The sequence below is a fragment of the Marmota monax genome, unplaced genomic scaffold, assembly GCF_021218885.2.
Source record: "Marmota monax isolate L192 unplaced genomic scaffold, Marmota_monax_Labrador192_F-V1.1 WCK01_AAM20220418_F8-fsc00003, whole genome shotgun sequence".
NCBI lineage: Eukaryota > Metazoa > Chordata > Mammalia > Rodentia > Sciuridae > Marmota > Marmota monax.
This window is the reverse complement of record NW_026694084.1, coordinates 28,237,842-28,254,480: the sequence shown is the minus strand read 5'-3', so window position 1 is coordinate 28,254,480 and position 16,639 is coordinate 28,237,842. Positions and strand designations below refer to the sequence as shown.

Below are 16,639 nucleotides of genomic sequence, written 5' to 3'. Positions count from 1 at the left end.
GGATCAATTTGCCACGACCCTGGAGAAGGGAGGCCTAGATCTTTCTTCTCTGCATCAGAGATGTGATGAAGAGTCCAGCCACAGCCTCTTGCTTTTAAAACCTGGCTTGTAATGTCGGCCTCCCCAAGGTGGAATTGTGGCCCCAAACGAATTTGGAATGGGAGGTGGCTGAGTTGAAACCCCAGGCTGAGCCCCCCCCGCCCGGGAGCCAGGCAGCAATGAAGAATGAGGAACAGAGGAAAAGGTTGTAAAAATGTTTAGTCTTTGCTTTATTGAGTTCCAACAAATGAGCAACAAGTTAGAAAAACTGGTTTTGATTCAAACTCCCTAGCATTTTATTTGTGCAGTGTACTTGAATGGGGAGGGGGTGGGAGAGCAGAAAAGGGATTGCAAACATAATTCATATTGCAACATTTACACCAGATATGTCTCTTGGTTTTCCTTTAAAAGTTAGGACTAACAAAAAACAAAAAACAAAAACAAAAAACCAAAACAAAACCAAAGTGCACTCAAAGGTATCTAAAATTGGCCCAACACACACACACACACACACACACACACACACACAATCAATTCATGGTGAGTCTTCAAGCTGAAATCTTGTCAAACACCACACCCAAAAAGGCAGTTGAGAAGAGAAATGAAAACCAAAGCTTCTCATCTGTGTACCATATAGAGAGGAAGATCATTTTTTTTTTTAAAATTTTGTAAGTGTAATGGTGATGTTAACCATCATGAGAGCCCTTTCTGCTGGTATTTAAAAAGGTGCTTAAAGAGGACAGCCACCTGCTATCCAGTCTCTCAGCGAGGCCAAGGGGTTGAGAAGTCAGACTCCCGCCTCCTGGCAGTTCAAAAGGCCTGCGTGTGACTCAAGGCAGGGACCCGAGGCAGCCGGGAAGAACTGGAAATGGGTTAGATATGGAAGATCTGACGTCTGAAGCCCACTTGGAGCTGAGACAGAGACCCAACCTCAGTCCTTCCCACCAAGAAATCTTCCAAGTTTCAAACTACCATTATTTAAAGATAAATTCTCCCTACCTAAAATCCAGTAGATATAATGGCACTAATACTAATACTCCCTCCCCCAGTTAATAAAATAAAAATAAAAACAGAAAAAGAGAAAAGGGAAAAGTAATGCGGTTAGTCCCCCTTCCTGGAAAAAAGCCTTACAATGGAAGTGCTGGGAAAGGAAGTGGCCCTCCATTAAAAAGATAACAAAGTTCCCACATTGTACAAATCAGTTCCAGTATAGCAAGAGGTGGGGGCCTGGGCAGCGGAGCAAACTATGTACAGGGACCCATTGAAAATGCAGTGTAGGACTTTGGCACTATCGACAATTCCCACCGGCCCTCTGGGAGGTGCGCTGGGTGGCTGGGGTTCCCGTGCCCTCCAGGCACACGTGGGCTACACAGTTCCACTTGGAGTCGCTGGCGAGGTGGCCCGTGGCCCAGAAGTTCTCTTCGTTCTTCAAAGACAGAGTGTCCGCTTTATCAGCCCAGAGGTTCTGCTGGACTTCCCTGGAAGGATGACACATAGCAGAGACAAGGCGTCAGAGGAGGGACTGTCATTCACTGGGGTGGAAGGCAGCTCTCCTGGGGGTGGTGAACTCCTTCCAAAGCCACTCCAGGGCTTGGAAGAGGGTCAGATGCCATTCACGTTTAGGGCCAGTTTTAAGAAAGGAGTGTGTCCCGAGCACAGAGTGACCTTCTGGGGAGTACCTCCAGAGTCACGCCTTTGAAAACTGAGTGGCTTTCTGGGCCAGGGAAGGTGGTGGCCTGTGATTCTTTTTGCCATCATGAGACCCTTTTACTACTCCTGGGGAGACACCCATCACTCCAGAGGCTCCTAAAAGGCCCTGAACTCAGGTCTTGATTTTCCTGCTTAGTGACTGTGGGGTTGTACACATGGGACCTTAACTCTCCAGGGCTTAGTTTTTGTTTCTGTAACACAGGGATGAAAATAACATCCACCTCATGGAACATCTCAAGATGATTCAATGAGTTGACACACACAACAGCCTTGGGGGGAGCACCTGGAACACAGCAACAGTATTTTATATGCTTCCATTAGATGGAGCCTTTTCCAAACAGGATAGGACATATAATGGTAATAATAAGATGCACTACATAGAAGGAGAGGAAGATGGTGGAATAGAGAGGTCACTTCCCTGGTGGGTCTGTGGCATGAAACCAAGGAAAGCAGATGGGCAGCTTTTTAGCAAAGTGGGTGAATAAACAAAAATTAGGGGGGACGTTACTGAAATATAATACTGGACACTCAAAACAGATGGAGGACTCAGGAGGTTGGATATAATAAATAAGCAAGAACGCCCCTGTGCCACAGCCACAGTTGCCACTGGAAGCACAAACCAGAATGGTCTCTCCACAAATGCAGTAAAGCAATAAGGGAATTAACAGGACCCCCATTCTCAGGAGGACTGAGGTGTGTTGGGGTATGGATAGTTTAGAGATCAGAGTCACTGCCTGACAAAATAGTAAGGTGTGCTGCACAATATCCTTGTACGGGAAAAAGCCACCATCTCTCCCAGTGTATGTAGAGGGCAGAGGAAGAAACCATTTTGCAGCCACTACGACGGGGTCGGCAGCTAGGGGAGCTGATTTCTGGCAGACACGAGTCTGGCTCAAGAAACAAGCTAGGCAACCCATACTGCATGATAGAGTGTGTGTCTTAATATCCAGAAGAAAATAAAGCATAGAGAAAATCAAGGGTTACACAGGGGGCAACTGGTCGTGGAAACCCACCAGGCTTCCCCCTCCTCCTCCAATCTGGCTGCTTACAGGACTGGCTGGGAGAGAAGGGCCTGACTGGGAATTCAAAGTGTTGGGGATGGGAAAGATTGAGTTTGGAGACGGAATCAGAGAATAGGAAATGTGGGGTCCACAGGTGACTTGGTGGGCTAAGAACTGGATCATACACCACACAAGCGGAACCCAAAGGAGATTCCTGAGGTGTGGTCTTCCAATGTGGACCAGGAATTGTTGGGCCCTGGATTTGCACTGATTTAAAATCTCCAGACCAATTAGCACCCAGCAAAGAGTCTAGAGCATACCTAAGCCTACACCCTGCCTCCAGGATTAACCTTCTCATCCTAGCAACCCCATTTACCCTGAGGGTGGAGCAAGTGTCAAACTTCAGACAACCCCATCTGAGTGCTGAGAAGGGAAGCTGAGAAACTTTTGATCTCCAACAGAAACAATTGTTCAGTTATTTATAATGACCTTTTTTCTCCTTTTCTTTAACATTTTTCTCTCACATTTTTACCATTCTTGAAACTAATTATTTTTCATGCATCCATTTATTGAGGACTAGGATGTATGATTATTATATTTCAGTTTTGTTTTGCATTCTTTTATTTTTATATTTTCTATTTTAAAATTTTACTTTATATTTCTTCTCTCGCTTATCTGTTTCCAATGATTCTCTTTCTCTTTTCTCCTGCTACCAGCCAACCTCTATTATTCCCTCTTTCACTCTTCCTTTAAGTTTTACTTTTGTCTTCTCTCCTCCTTCCTCATAAACATCACTTCCTACACCATTCCTGTTTTCTCTTTGTCTCCTATTTAAAATTGTATACTTTTTTGCAAACTTACTGTTTTCATTGTAGGCAATAACTGAACATATTATTTCTGTTTATTGTGACAAAACTATAGGTATCTTAGTAGGAGATATTTGATTTAAGGCTGTATATTATTTGCATTGCTTGCTGCTATTATTTGTCTTCCCCTTAATGTCACAGTACTGGAAACCTTTTGGGACACTCTAAGTCTACAGGGTAGAAAACTGCATTGCCTCAGATCCACACTGCTAGTGGGCAGATACACAAAACATGAAAAAAATGAGGGAATGAAATGCCCCAAACAATCCAAGATGCCCCAATAACAGAATCCATTGCCACCATAGTGGGAGAAATGTCAGAGAAGGAGTTTAAATGTATATAGTTAAAATGTCCCACAAGGTAAAGGTCAATGTAAGGAGTGAAATCAGAGAGAAAATTTAGGAGGTGAAAGATTACTTTCATAAAGAGCTAGAGATTCTGAAAAGAAATCAAGAAGAAGTCCTTGAAATAAAGGAATCAATAAAACAAAATAAAAATTCAATAGAAAGCATCACCAACAGACTAGACCACTTGGAAGACAGGATTTCAGGCAATGAAGAAAAAACATATAATCTTGAAAATAAAGTTAACCATGGAGAAAAGATGTTAAGAGACATGAAAAGAGCTTCCAAGAAATATGGGATAAAATGAAAGGACCAAATTTAAGATTTATCAGGATAGATAAAGGTGTAGAGATATAAACCAAAGGAATGCACTTTTCAATGAAGTTATGTCAGAAAATTTCCCAAACCTAAAGAATGAAAAGGAAAATCAAATACAGGAGGCTTACAGGACCTTAAATATACAAAATTACAACAGACCCACATCAAGGCACATTATCATGAAAATGCTTAGCATACAGAATAAGGATAGAATTTTAAAGGCTGCCAGAGAAAAATGTCAGGTTACATTTAGAGGGAGACCAATTTGGATTTCGGCTGTTTTCTCAACTCAGACTCTCAAAGCTAGGAGGTCTTGGAATAATATATACTAAGCTCTGAAAGAAAATGGATGCCAACCAAGAATACTTTACCCAGAAAAATTAAGCTTCAGATTTGAAGAGGAAATAAAAACCTTCCATGATGAACGAAAGTTAAAAGAATTCACAACTAGAAAGCCGGCACTACAGAACATTCTCAACAAAATTTTCCATGAAGATAAAATGAAAAGTAACAGTGAAAACCAGGAAGGGGAGGAACTACACTAAAGGAATAGTCAATCAAAGGAGAAACCAATTAAAATTAAAAACCATAAGTAAACCAAAATGACTGGGAATACAAATCATATATCAATAACTTTGAGTGTAAATGGCCTAAACTCATCAATCAAAAGTCATAGACCGGCAGATTGGATTAAAAATAAGACCCAGCAATATTTTGTCTCCAAGAGACTCACCTTATAGGCAAAGACATCAACAGACTGAAGGCTAAAGGAGGGGAAAAAACATACCACTCACATGGACCTTGTAAACAAGCAGGGGTTTATATCCTCATATCAGATAAAGTGGACTTCAAGTCAAAGTTAATCAGAAAGAATAAAGAAGAACATTTCACACTACTTAAGGGAATTACACATCAACAAGACATAACAATTATAAATATTTATGCCCCATACAATGGAGCATCTACCTACATCAAACAAACCCCTCTTGATGTCAAGAATCAAATAGACCACAGCACAATAATACTGGGTGGCTTTCACATACCTATTTTAGAACTGAATAGATCCTGCAAACAAAAACTAAACAAAGAAACTATAGAATTAAATAATACAATCAATAATTTAGACTTCACAGACATATATAGAGTATTTCATCCATTAATGATTGAATACACTTTATTGTCAGCAGCACATGGATCCTTCTCCAAAATAGACCATATATTATGTTACAAATCAACTCTTAGCAAATACAAAAAAAAAAAAATAGAGATAATACCTTGGATTCTATCAGATCCTAATGGAATGATTAGAAATCAATGATAAAATAAAAACTAGAAGCTACTCTAACACCTGGAGACTAAATAATACACTATTGAAGGACCAGTGGATAGCAGAAGAAATCAGGGATGAAATAAAAGAATACTGAGAGGTAAATGAGAATAGTGTTACACCATATCAAAGTGCCTGGGACACTATGAAGTAGTACTAAGAGGAAGCTCACTGCATTGAGCTCATTCATTAAAAGAACAGAAAATAGCCAAAATAAATAACCAAAATTATATCTTAGAGCCCTAGAAATAAAAAGAACAAATCAACACCCAAAGCAGTAGAAGACAGGAAATAATTAATATCAGAGCTGAAATCAATGAAATTCAAACAAAAGAAACAATTCAAAGAATTAACAAAACAAAAAATTAGTTCTTTGAAAAAATAAAAAAATTGATAAACCCTTAGCCATGCTAACAAAAACGAAAAAGAAAACTCAAATTACTAAAATTCATGATGAAAAATGAAACATCACAATGGACACTACAGAAATACAGAATATAATCAGAAACCATTTCAAAAATTTGTACTCTAATAAAATAGAAAATCTTGAAGACATTGACAAATTTCTAGAGACATATGGCCTACCCAAACTGAATCAGGAGAACATATACAATTTAAACAAAGCAATTTTAGGCAATGACATAGAAGATGCCATCAAAAACCTATCACCTAAGAATGCCCAGGACCAGATGGATTCTCAGATGAGTTCTACAAGACCTTCAAAGAACAATTAATACCATCAGGCTGGGGTTGTGGCTCAGGGGTAGAGCACTTGCCTCATAAACAAATTCAGCAAAGTAGCGTGATATAAAATTAACACCCATAAATCAATTGCATTTCTCTACATCAGTGATGAATCTACTGCAAGAAAAATTAGGAAAACTATCTCATCTACAATAGCCTCAAAAAAATAAATATTTGGGAACTAATCTAACAAAAGAGGTGAAAGACCTCTACCATGAAAACTATAATACACCAAGAAAGAAATTGAAGAAGACCTTAGGAGACTGAAAGATCTCTCATGTTCTTGGATAGGCAGAATTAACATTGTCAAAATGGCCATACTACCAAAAGCACTATACAGATTTAATGCAATTCCTATTAAAATCCCAATGATATTCTTCATAGAATAGAAAATGCAGTCATGAAATTAATTTGGAAAAATAAGAGACCCAGAAGAGCCAAGTAATCCTTAGCAAGAAAAGTGAAGCCAAAGGTATCACAATACCAGACCTTAAATTATACTATGTGCTGGGCTCAGTGGCACATGCCTGAAATCCCAGTGGCTCAGGAGGCTGAGACAGAAGGATCATGAGTTCAAAGTCAGCTTCAGCAGTGGTAAGGCACTAAGCAACTCAGTGAGACCCTGTTTCTAAATAAAATACAAAATAGGGCTGGGGATGTGGTTCAGTGGTTGAGTCCCCCTGAGTTCAATCCCTGGTATTCCCTCCCACCACCCCCCCCCCAAAAAAAAAATATATATATATACACTACAGAGCTATTTTAACAAAAACAGCACAGTATTGGCACCAAAACAGACATGAAGACCAATGGTACAGAAGAGAAGACACAGAGAAAACCCCACATAAATATAGTTCTCTCATACTAGATAAAGGTGCCAAAAACATACATTGGAGAAAAGATAGCCTCTTCAACAAATGGTGCTGGGAAAACTGGAAATCCACATGTAGCAAAATGAAATTGGACACTATCTCTTACCCTGCGCAAAATTAACTCAAAGTGGATCTAGGACTTAGGCATTAGACTGGAGACCCTGTGTCTAACAGAAGAAAAGTAGGCCCAAATCTACATCATGTAGGCTTAGGAACTGACTTCCTTAACAAGACTCCTAAAGTGTAAGAAGTAAAATGAAGAATCAATAAATGGGATGGAATAAAAGTAAAAAACTTCTTCACGGTGGAGGAAACAATCAAGAATGTGAAGAGAGAACCTACAGGACGGGAGAAAATCTTTGCCACTGCACCTCATGTACAGCATTGATCTCTAGGATGTATAAAGAACTCAAAAAACTTAACACCAAAAAACTCCCCAAGTAACCCAATAAATAAATAGGAAAAGGAACTGAACAGACACTTCACAGAAGAAATACAATGGGTCAAGAAATACATTAAAAACATGTTCAACATCTCTAGCAATTAGAGAAATGCAAATTAAAACTACACTGAGATTCCATCTTACTCCAGTCAGAATGGCAATTATCAAGAATACGAGCAACAATAAGTGTTGGCGAGGATGTGGGGAAAAAAGGTACACTCATACATTGCTGGTGGCACTGCAAATTGGTGTAACTACTATGGAAAACAGCGTGCAGATTCCTCGAAAAATTTGGAATGGAATCTCCATTTGATCCCGCTATCACACTCCTCAGTTTATACCCAAAGGACTTAAAATCAGCATAGTACAGTGATATAGCCACATCAATATTTATAGCAGCTCAACTCACAATAGCTAAACTATGGAACCAACCTAGGTGCCCTTCAACAGATGGCTAGATAAAGAAAATGTGGTGCATGAATACCACGGAATATTACTCAGCCTTAAAGAAGAATGAAATTATGGTATTTGCTGGTAAATAGATGGAACTGGAGACTAACATGCTATGTGAAATAAGCCAATCCCCCCCCCAAAAAAAAAACAAAGGCTGCATGTTGTCTCTGATATGCAGATACTAATTCACAATGGGGGAAAGTAGGGAAGAACAGAAGTACTTAGAAAAAGGGGAATGAAGGGAAGGGTCGGGGAATGAGAATAGGAAAAATAGTAGAATGAGTCAGACCTTACTATCCTATGTGCATATATGATTACACCATCAATGTAATTCTCATCACATACAATCAGAAGAATGAGAAGTTATACTTTATATATGCATGAACGTCAAAAACCATTTTTCTATCATGTATAAATAATAAGAACAAATAAAAAATAAAAAAGATGTACTACGTAAAGTATATTTTAACTTAATGTTTTTTTTTTTTAATATTTATTTATTTTTTTAGTTCTCGGCGGACACAACATCTTTGTTTGTATGTGGTGCTGAGGATCGAACCCGGGCCGCACGCATGACAGGCGAGCGCGCTACCACTTGAGCCCCAGCCCCAGCCCTTTATTTAATGTTTATATCAACCCTAAGAAGTATAGATGTTATTCCCATTTTACTGGTGAGGAATCTGAACACAGAGAATAAATAGGTTACCCAAGATCACACAACTTGTAAGCAGAGGTGGGATCTAGGCAAGCTCTAAATCCTGTCCTCTTAACAAACAGTACTTACGAGAAGTCAGTATGAGAAGGTCTACTTCTTATATTACTTCCAAGATATGAAAGTAGTCCAAGGACCTTGCTATGGTTGAATATGTGCCTCCAAAGCATATAAAACATATGTGCCCCAATCCTCAGTACTTCAGAGTGTAACTATCTGGAAATACCTTCACAGAAGTAAGAGTTAGACTGAGGTAGTCAGGTGGACCCTCACCCGATAGGACTAGTGACCTTATGAAAAGGGGGAAACGTGGACCCAGAGACAGACAGGGAAAGGAAGGACCCGCACAGGGGAGAAGGCCATGAGAAGTCAGGCAGAGGTCGGGATGATGCATGCAGAAGCCCAGGCAGGCCAGGGATGTCAGCAGCCCGCCAGCAGCTTCGAGAGCCGGGATCAGACACCCTCGGGGACCTTGCCCGCCACTCTCCAGAGCTGTGAGAGAATGCATTTCTGTTGTTGAAACTGCCCGGATTGTGCTACGTTATGGAAGTTCTAGGAAACTAGGTCGGATCTCCATGTTTACTTCTGTTGGCTCCCAGGATCCAGAGATTCCGGGAAAGGAATCCAAAGAGACGCTGTGAAGAATGCAGCCCGCGTTCCATGAGAGGCCAGAGGGGTGTCAGACCTGGGGATCCCTGAAGCCTGGGCTTTTCCTTTGCCTCCCTCCTGGTAAGGCCATGTTACCGCTTGGGCACTCTCTGGCTGAGAAGGCCCTGAGAGCTGATTTTTGTAGAGGGGACCCAGAGCAAGAAGAGCAGACTTCTTAGCCAAAGGTATCAGCAAATCACCCATGATGTCCTTCATTCCTGAATATTAAACACACCCATGCTCCCTCGACACCCCTGTGAGTAAGGCTGAACTGTTGTCACTAAGAAACCAACTTGTAAAAGAAAAGTCTGTGGATGGAATGGATTTCAGGGATGTCCTTGGGATCTGGTATGACCTCAAGGGATCTAGCCAAAGTCACCCATTGTGATCCACATCACCCATTGCAGGAGTGGAATGGAAGCTGGGCGGGGTTGGTGGGGGGGGCGGGGGGGGGCGGGGGAGGCGATTCCCATTCGCCACAGGACCTCGGTGGCACAGTCAGAAACAAGAACGAGCATGGCTGTAGCAGCAGTGCCTGTAGCTGAGGTTTCTCTGCCACAGTGCCAAGTGATAACAGCTCATCTCTTTTTACTGCTTCCAGTGACCTGGCAGGAAGGCACTGTTAGATCCACTCTATAGCAAAGAAACCGAGGCTCAGGGGGATTCAATGCCTTGCTTCCCATTAGGCAGCTAGTAAGTGGTGGAGTCGGACTCCACCCTGGCCAGTCCAACTGCAGAGCCGCCTGGCTCTTAATCGCACCTCTCCAGACCTGGTGCGGGTCCAGGTCATGCAGTCTCCATGCATGGAGCCACCTGGTCGAGGAAAGAGCATGTCTGCTTCAGAGGCAGGGGGCTGGGGCACACAGTGAGGACCACATGCTTTATTACTAATCTGGGTAGAGCCGTGTGTGCCCTCTGGATGGGCACCATGGACCGCAGCCAGGCTCCTCCTGTGTGCCAAAGAACAGGGTTTTCCTAGCAAATGGCTTCCCTCCCTCTGGCAGGGAGGCTGCTGGTGGTGGGATGTCTACCTGAACAGTTCCCTGGACCAGGAAACAAGGCCCAAGATGGCAGGACAGGCAGCCTCCGTTCTTGTTTCTCCTGGTCTGGCTGAAGGATCCAGGTTGGCTCAGGACTGCTGGGCAGAATAGAGGGAGCTGTGGAGTTGAGACAGCTGGGCACCAGGACCTGCCTCTTCCCGGCTGGGTGCTGAGGTGGGTTCCTTAACCTCCCTGAGCCTCACTTCCATTGTACAGAGCTGATGAGGGAGGAGACACATGGGGTGTGCAGAACAGAGGTGAGAGGGGCTCAAGAAAGATGGCTTTATTTTTCTGGAGGAAGGCGAGGTGTAAAGTGAGAGCTTTATTGTGCCAGTGAACTGACCTGTTTACGCACGTGAGTATGCACATTTTGTCTCTCTTATACATGACAAGAAACTCTGCCTCTTTTTCCTTTCTTTCTTTTCTTTTCTCTTTGGTGCCAGGAATTAAACCCAGGGGTGCTTTACCACTAGGCCACATCCCCGCCCTTTTTATTTTTTTAATTTTGAGACAGGGTCTCACTAATTCGTTTAGAGCCTCACTAAGTTGCTGAGGTTGGCTTTGCACTTGTGATCCTCCTGCCTCAGCCTCCTGAGCCACTGGGATTACGGGTGTGTGCCAGGGTGCCCAGCAAAACCCTGTCTCTTTAAGTGGATGGCCCAAACTCTCGTTTTTTAGGTAAACCTCAATATGAAAGTGACTCTCCATCCAGCCAGGTGTCTTCATGATTCCTTGTGTAATTTCTTACGGATGAAAACATGCACAATCCTCCAATTATGCGTATTGATTTTAAAAAGATGCTAGCTGGCTACAGTGGCCCACCCCTCTTATGCCAGCCACTTTGGAGGCTGAAGCAGCAGGACCCTAAGCTGGAGGCCCCTAAGACTCAGCAGCTTCACAAGACCCTGTCTCAAAAAATAAAAAGGGCTGGGGATGTAGCTCAGTGGTGGGGCACCAGCCCAGCAGGTGCCAGGCTCTGGGTTGGATCCCAGCACCGAATGCGCCTTGAAAAAGGAACTGGTTGCAAGGCCAAAAGGGTGACCAGGAAAAGGAAGACAAAAGGGAGAGAGAGAAAGCTTTTTTTTTTTTTTTTTTTTCCTGCAGAGATCCCAGTGACATCCTCAGAACTACCTGGACTTTACTCCTCACCTTTCCCAGGTGTGTGGCAGTCGGCAGGACTCGGGCTGCAGGAGCTGATGGCCCCTTCGAGGGGAAGCTGGGAAGATGCTTGGGACAGAGAGCAGGACCTTTCCCACTCCAGGGGTCTCTGCTCATGGCCAAGCCCAATGGACTGAAGTGAAGCAGGGAGCCCAGTGACTGGGACAATGCCCGGGGCTGGCGTCTCTCATGGCCCCACTGAGTTTGCATTGGAGGAGTGTGAGAAAATGACAAAATGACCCCTGACCCCTGGTTTCTCCTTGCACAAGCAAAAGACATTCTTTCTTGAATGTGTTTCAGTCTCAGACTCCTGAACAGATAGATGCCCTGGCACAGCTGGCAGAGGCCATTGTCCCACATTGCAGGGTGACATTTTGTGTCACTCGGTTTAGTCCCTTCACTGCCTTCACCAGCTGCTGGGGAAAAAGTCCAGTGCTCTAGCCCCAGGCCTCCCAGAATCCAGCCCTGGCTCTGTTGGGGATACTCTCCCCTGGTTCTGCTTAGCCATCATGGATCCACCTGCTCACAGCCAGGCTTCTAGCTCCTCGGTGATGGCACATGTGGAGTCCTCCCCCAGGGACAGAGCTGAGGCCCCAACCCTTCCCCTGGGCAGCAGGACCCAGCTGCAGGAAGGCCTTTCTCCTGGAGGCTGCCAGATCTGGCAGACATTCCTGCACAGGGCTTCTCGGACCCCGTCACTTGCTGACTTCCGATGACCTGGGTGATTGATAGTACGTAGATGGGAGGCTGAGAGGATGCAGACGGTGCCCGTCATGTTCACTGCTGGCCCCTGCTGCCCCTTCCTGCAGTGCCTGGTCCACACAGGATTCTCAATCAACCTTAATCGGGGAACAATGGGAAGCCAGCCTGGTGCTGTCAGAGTGGTGGCAGCTACACGGGCTGAGAACAAAGTCCCCATTTCAGTGCTTTGTTGTTCCCTTACAGAATATCAGCATGCTTTGACAGCATGTCTCTTGCTCAATTTCTTGGGCTGCTCTGGGGGTCTCATTGCAGGTTCAGACAGATTCGCCTAGCAGAGGACCCACAGCCTGATGGGTCACCTCATCCTACAGCACCAAATCTCAGCTTTGGAGGAAACGGCAAGGCCATTGGGTCCATTTGCACATGGCTCCTTTTGGGACATTCTTGCCGCAGGGATGTCCAGCCCTGCTGCCCCCAACACTTTCTAGGACAGGGAACCCCTGACTCCCACACCTACCTTGGGGATGACCAGGCACATTGCAAGTACTAATTCTTTAGCAAAACCTTCCCTAGTGCTTTACACATTGGGAGGAACATGAAGAAAAATTAGAATTTTTTCCATGTCACAGCTTTCCCTGGAGGGCTTCCCCAAAGACCCTGGGGACTTGGGAGAGATTGACAGCGCATTCCACGAGAGAAAGCAAACAGTGAGATGCTGAGATGGTGACTATCCATTCTTGCTTTTTTTTTTAAACCACCCCACTTTTTAAATAGTAATAATTGACCATTGTGACATTGCAAGGCTGAATCTGAAGTCTTGCACTGCCTGTAGCTGCTGCTGCACAATTTCCCACTTCCTGCTTGTCTTATTCCCAGTGATGTCCCCAAGGAGGGGCTCAGCAGAGTTTGAGGAGGGGACAAAAGGAGAAATGCCTTCCAAGGTATTCTGTGCTGGTTCATGTGTCAGGCATGATTTCCTCTCAAGACCCAGCCCCACTTCACCATCCAGCTTTCTTGGAACAATACCACACTGCACACTGTCACCCTGGGGACAGTGGTGATGTGTTGTGGTCCTCGTCCTAAGGGAGCAGTACCTGGACTTGAGCATCCCTTGATAATGTTAGTGAAATGTAGAATGCTTTTACTAGAAGGGTAGGGGAGGGCAGACACACATCAAGCCCCCATTTGAAATTACATCCCTTAGACTCAAAAGGATAAGCATCTTAGGGCACACGGGTATGCCAGGGCTCGACTCTGGTCCACCCACAAGGGAGTAGGAAGGGGGTCTTGAACTCACACACTGGTGGTTCTTAAACTGGAAGGTGTGTCGAAGTCCCAGTGAGACATGTTAAGTATCGAATATATTATTTCTTTGGCCTAGAAAGCTCATCCCCTCCCCCCTTCTCAGCTAAATCCCACATGTTGGCTGAAGCCTTCGGATTTCAATCCATCTATTACCTCTGTAGAGAGGCCTCTCCTATCCTTAAATCAGGTCAAATTTCCCAGTTCTACACTCTAACAGCTTCATGTGCCTTTCTTTAAAAAACAAGCAAATAAATAAACAAACAAACAGAAAACGTCCCAGTGTGGTAACCTTCCTTTTGGATTGATTAAAACTTCATTTCCCATTTGCCCATGAACTCCAAGAGGGCAGAGACATGCTGGGCACCACCTCCCTTCCGAGTCCAGTGCTCTGCAGGCATTCCACAAATACTTGATGGGTGAGTGAACCAAGTCACTTATTAGGAATGTCTCTGGGCTGGTTACTTTACCTTTTTGGGGCCTGCATCCATCTCTGGAAAATGAGGGGGGTAGGTTTCACGGTTGCTAGGTTGCTACAAGCTGCCCACAACATAGTGAGAATTCTTAGGGCGAGAAGCTCCAGAATTAGATAATTGAAAGCGGTGAGAGTGAACTCCCCATTCGAAACGAGGGAGGAAGGTTAGTGGGCAGTCCATGCAGCAGCATCTAGTAAATATTTCATGATAAATTCTCCAATAAACCTTTCCCTGGAGCTGCTCACACACTTGGAAAGCTAATGCCCAACTCCTCCCTTCCGACTGCTGTCTTCCATGGGGGTGAATGAGTGTTGGGAAAAAATGGGGAGGAGCAAAAAGACGGAAATACCAAATGCCAATAATGGAAAACCAATGACCTTTGTTAATCCTCAGGTGTTTCAATGAACTTGGGTTGTCCCCTCCAAAACTCACACTAGAGTTTGATCCCCACTGTGAACTACAGAGATGGTGAAACTTGAGCCAACTACAATGTTTAGAGGAGGAGACTTGGGAGGTGATTAAAATGAGATGAGGTCATCAGGGTGGAGCCTCTATGATTGAGAACTGGTGGCTTTATAAAAAGAGGGAGAGAGATCAGAAGAGGCACACACTCCCTGTCTCTGCCATATGATAGCCTGCATATTTTCTGATTTCTCCAGCAAGAGGGCCATCACCAGAGATAGCCCCTTAACCTTGGACCTCCAGAACTGTAAGCCCAAATAAACTTTTTTTTTTAAAAAAAAACACACCCAGTCTGTGATATTGTGTTACTAGCAAGAGAAAACAGACCAAAATAACCATTACTGAGCATCTGCTCTGAATTTGCATTGGGGATTCAGAGATTAATGAGATATAGTCTCTGTCTTCAAGAGTCTGGTGGGGGAGAGAGAGAGAGGGAAATAGTGATTAGAATATTTTCGTTCATTCATTCATTCATTCATTCATTCATTCAGTATGTCTGTATTTGAACAGCTAATATGAATGGAGTGTAGGGAGTGCACATATTCTGGATCTTAAATTGTAGCCAAGATGCAACACTTAGCAGCCTTACATATTTTAAGCAAACTGAACCATGGAGAATATATTTTTTGAACATTCCTCAAATTTTATGTCTACCCTGAAGCCATCCTTAATCATTAAGTGTCGGAAACTTTTGTCAGAAATCTGGAGGCAGGGAAGGTAGTGGCTGGAGATTTGGAGTCAAATTTAGACACCGGCTGAGTGAACTCTGCCGAGTACTTCGGGTTTCTGAGCCTTCGTTCCTTTGTTTAAAATAAACGAGAAGGCTTGCCTATGTGGAGTGGAGGATGGGTTGTACGTCAGTCACTCTCCCTCTGAGCTCCTCCAATTTCCCTGTGCACAGCTCTCATTAACAGCCCGGCTGGGCTTACAGTGTTTTTATGTACATTTCTTAGACTGAGATGTAGGCAGGGGCTGTGTCCTGGTCCTTCTATGTATACCAGCACAGTGCCTGGCCCAGAGAGGGCGCTCCAGAGTTCTTGTTGAACTCTCGTTTCCATTCCTGAGCACATTAAGAAATGAGCACTTTTTTATTGTTAGGTCTCCATCATGGTGGCAGTGCTACCACTGGAGAGGCTGTGGGTCCCAGCGTGGTTGGGGTCAGGCGTGTCTGGACAGATGAGGGGTGGTGTCCATGCTCCAGCAGTGGCCGGCATAGGAAGCTGGGGCAAGTCACTTATTTTCTTGAGCCTCAATTTTGTCTTTATAAAATGAGGGGAAAGCTGTAATTATGCCACAGGGTTGCCGTGGAGTTTACAGGGCTAGCTAGACACGCTTCAGGGAGTGCTAAGCTCATAGTACACACCCACAAATGGAAACTCTTAGTAGGAGTACTAAGGGGATTAACCCGTTGGCCAAACATCCAGGCATGTATGTGACAACTTAAGCAAGTTGGTTGACTCATCTTTGGGGGAAAAAAATTCATTTTACAGCTTCTTGCTAGGAGAGCTCTCTCAATGGGATGGCTCAGAAAATATTCAGACCCAGAGACTGTGAATCCAGACACAGCCACTCAAGGGCTGGGAGGACTCCTTAACTTAATGTCTGACCTCACAGCTGAGGTGAGCCTGGACCAAACCACACACTGTCATGAGACTGGCAAAGCTCAAAGCCGAGGGGCTGGTTGGGGAGATGCTTTACCCTACAGAGCAAATCCAACCCTAGAGCCCCTCTCAGTGACTTTCCCTCTGTCTTAAGTATTACACGGCACCTTTTATAAAGTCAAAACTGGGAATTTTTTTCAGCATTTCTATGTATACAAGTGCACTTGACTGTGTTTCCTAAAAGCATTTGTGTAAGCAGGGCATCATTGGATATTTATGGATTTCAAGAGACCCATTCACCTGGTTCATAAGAGCTGTAAAGTAATTTGGGGTGATATCCCCTTTCTCAGTTGAAAAGTCCTAACCAGGGGCTCCTCCTTCTTTAAGAGAAGCCCCTGGTTAGGACTTGGGAGAGCTTTCAGATG

The 16,639-nt window shown here is 44.0% G+C and overlaps 1 protein-coding gene across 2 annotated transcripts in view; it reads right to left on the bottom strand.

The window, feature by feature from the left end:
• Positions 1–245: 245 nt before the first annotated feature.
• Zhx2 (zinc fingers and homeoboxes 2) overlaps positions 246–16,639 on the bottom strand; it is a 163,815-nt gene continuing 147,421 nt past the window's right edge. For both annotated transcript variants that reach the window (XM_046464601.2, XM_046464600.2), the window contains one exon: positions 246–1,517. The gene's annotated coding sequence lies outside the window, so the exon portion shown is untranslated. The remainder of the gene's footprint in view (positions 1,518–16,639) is intronic.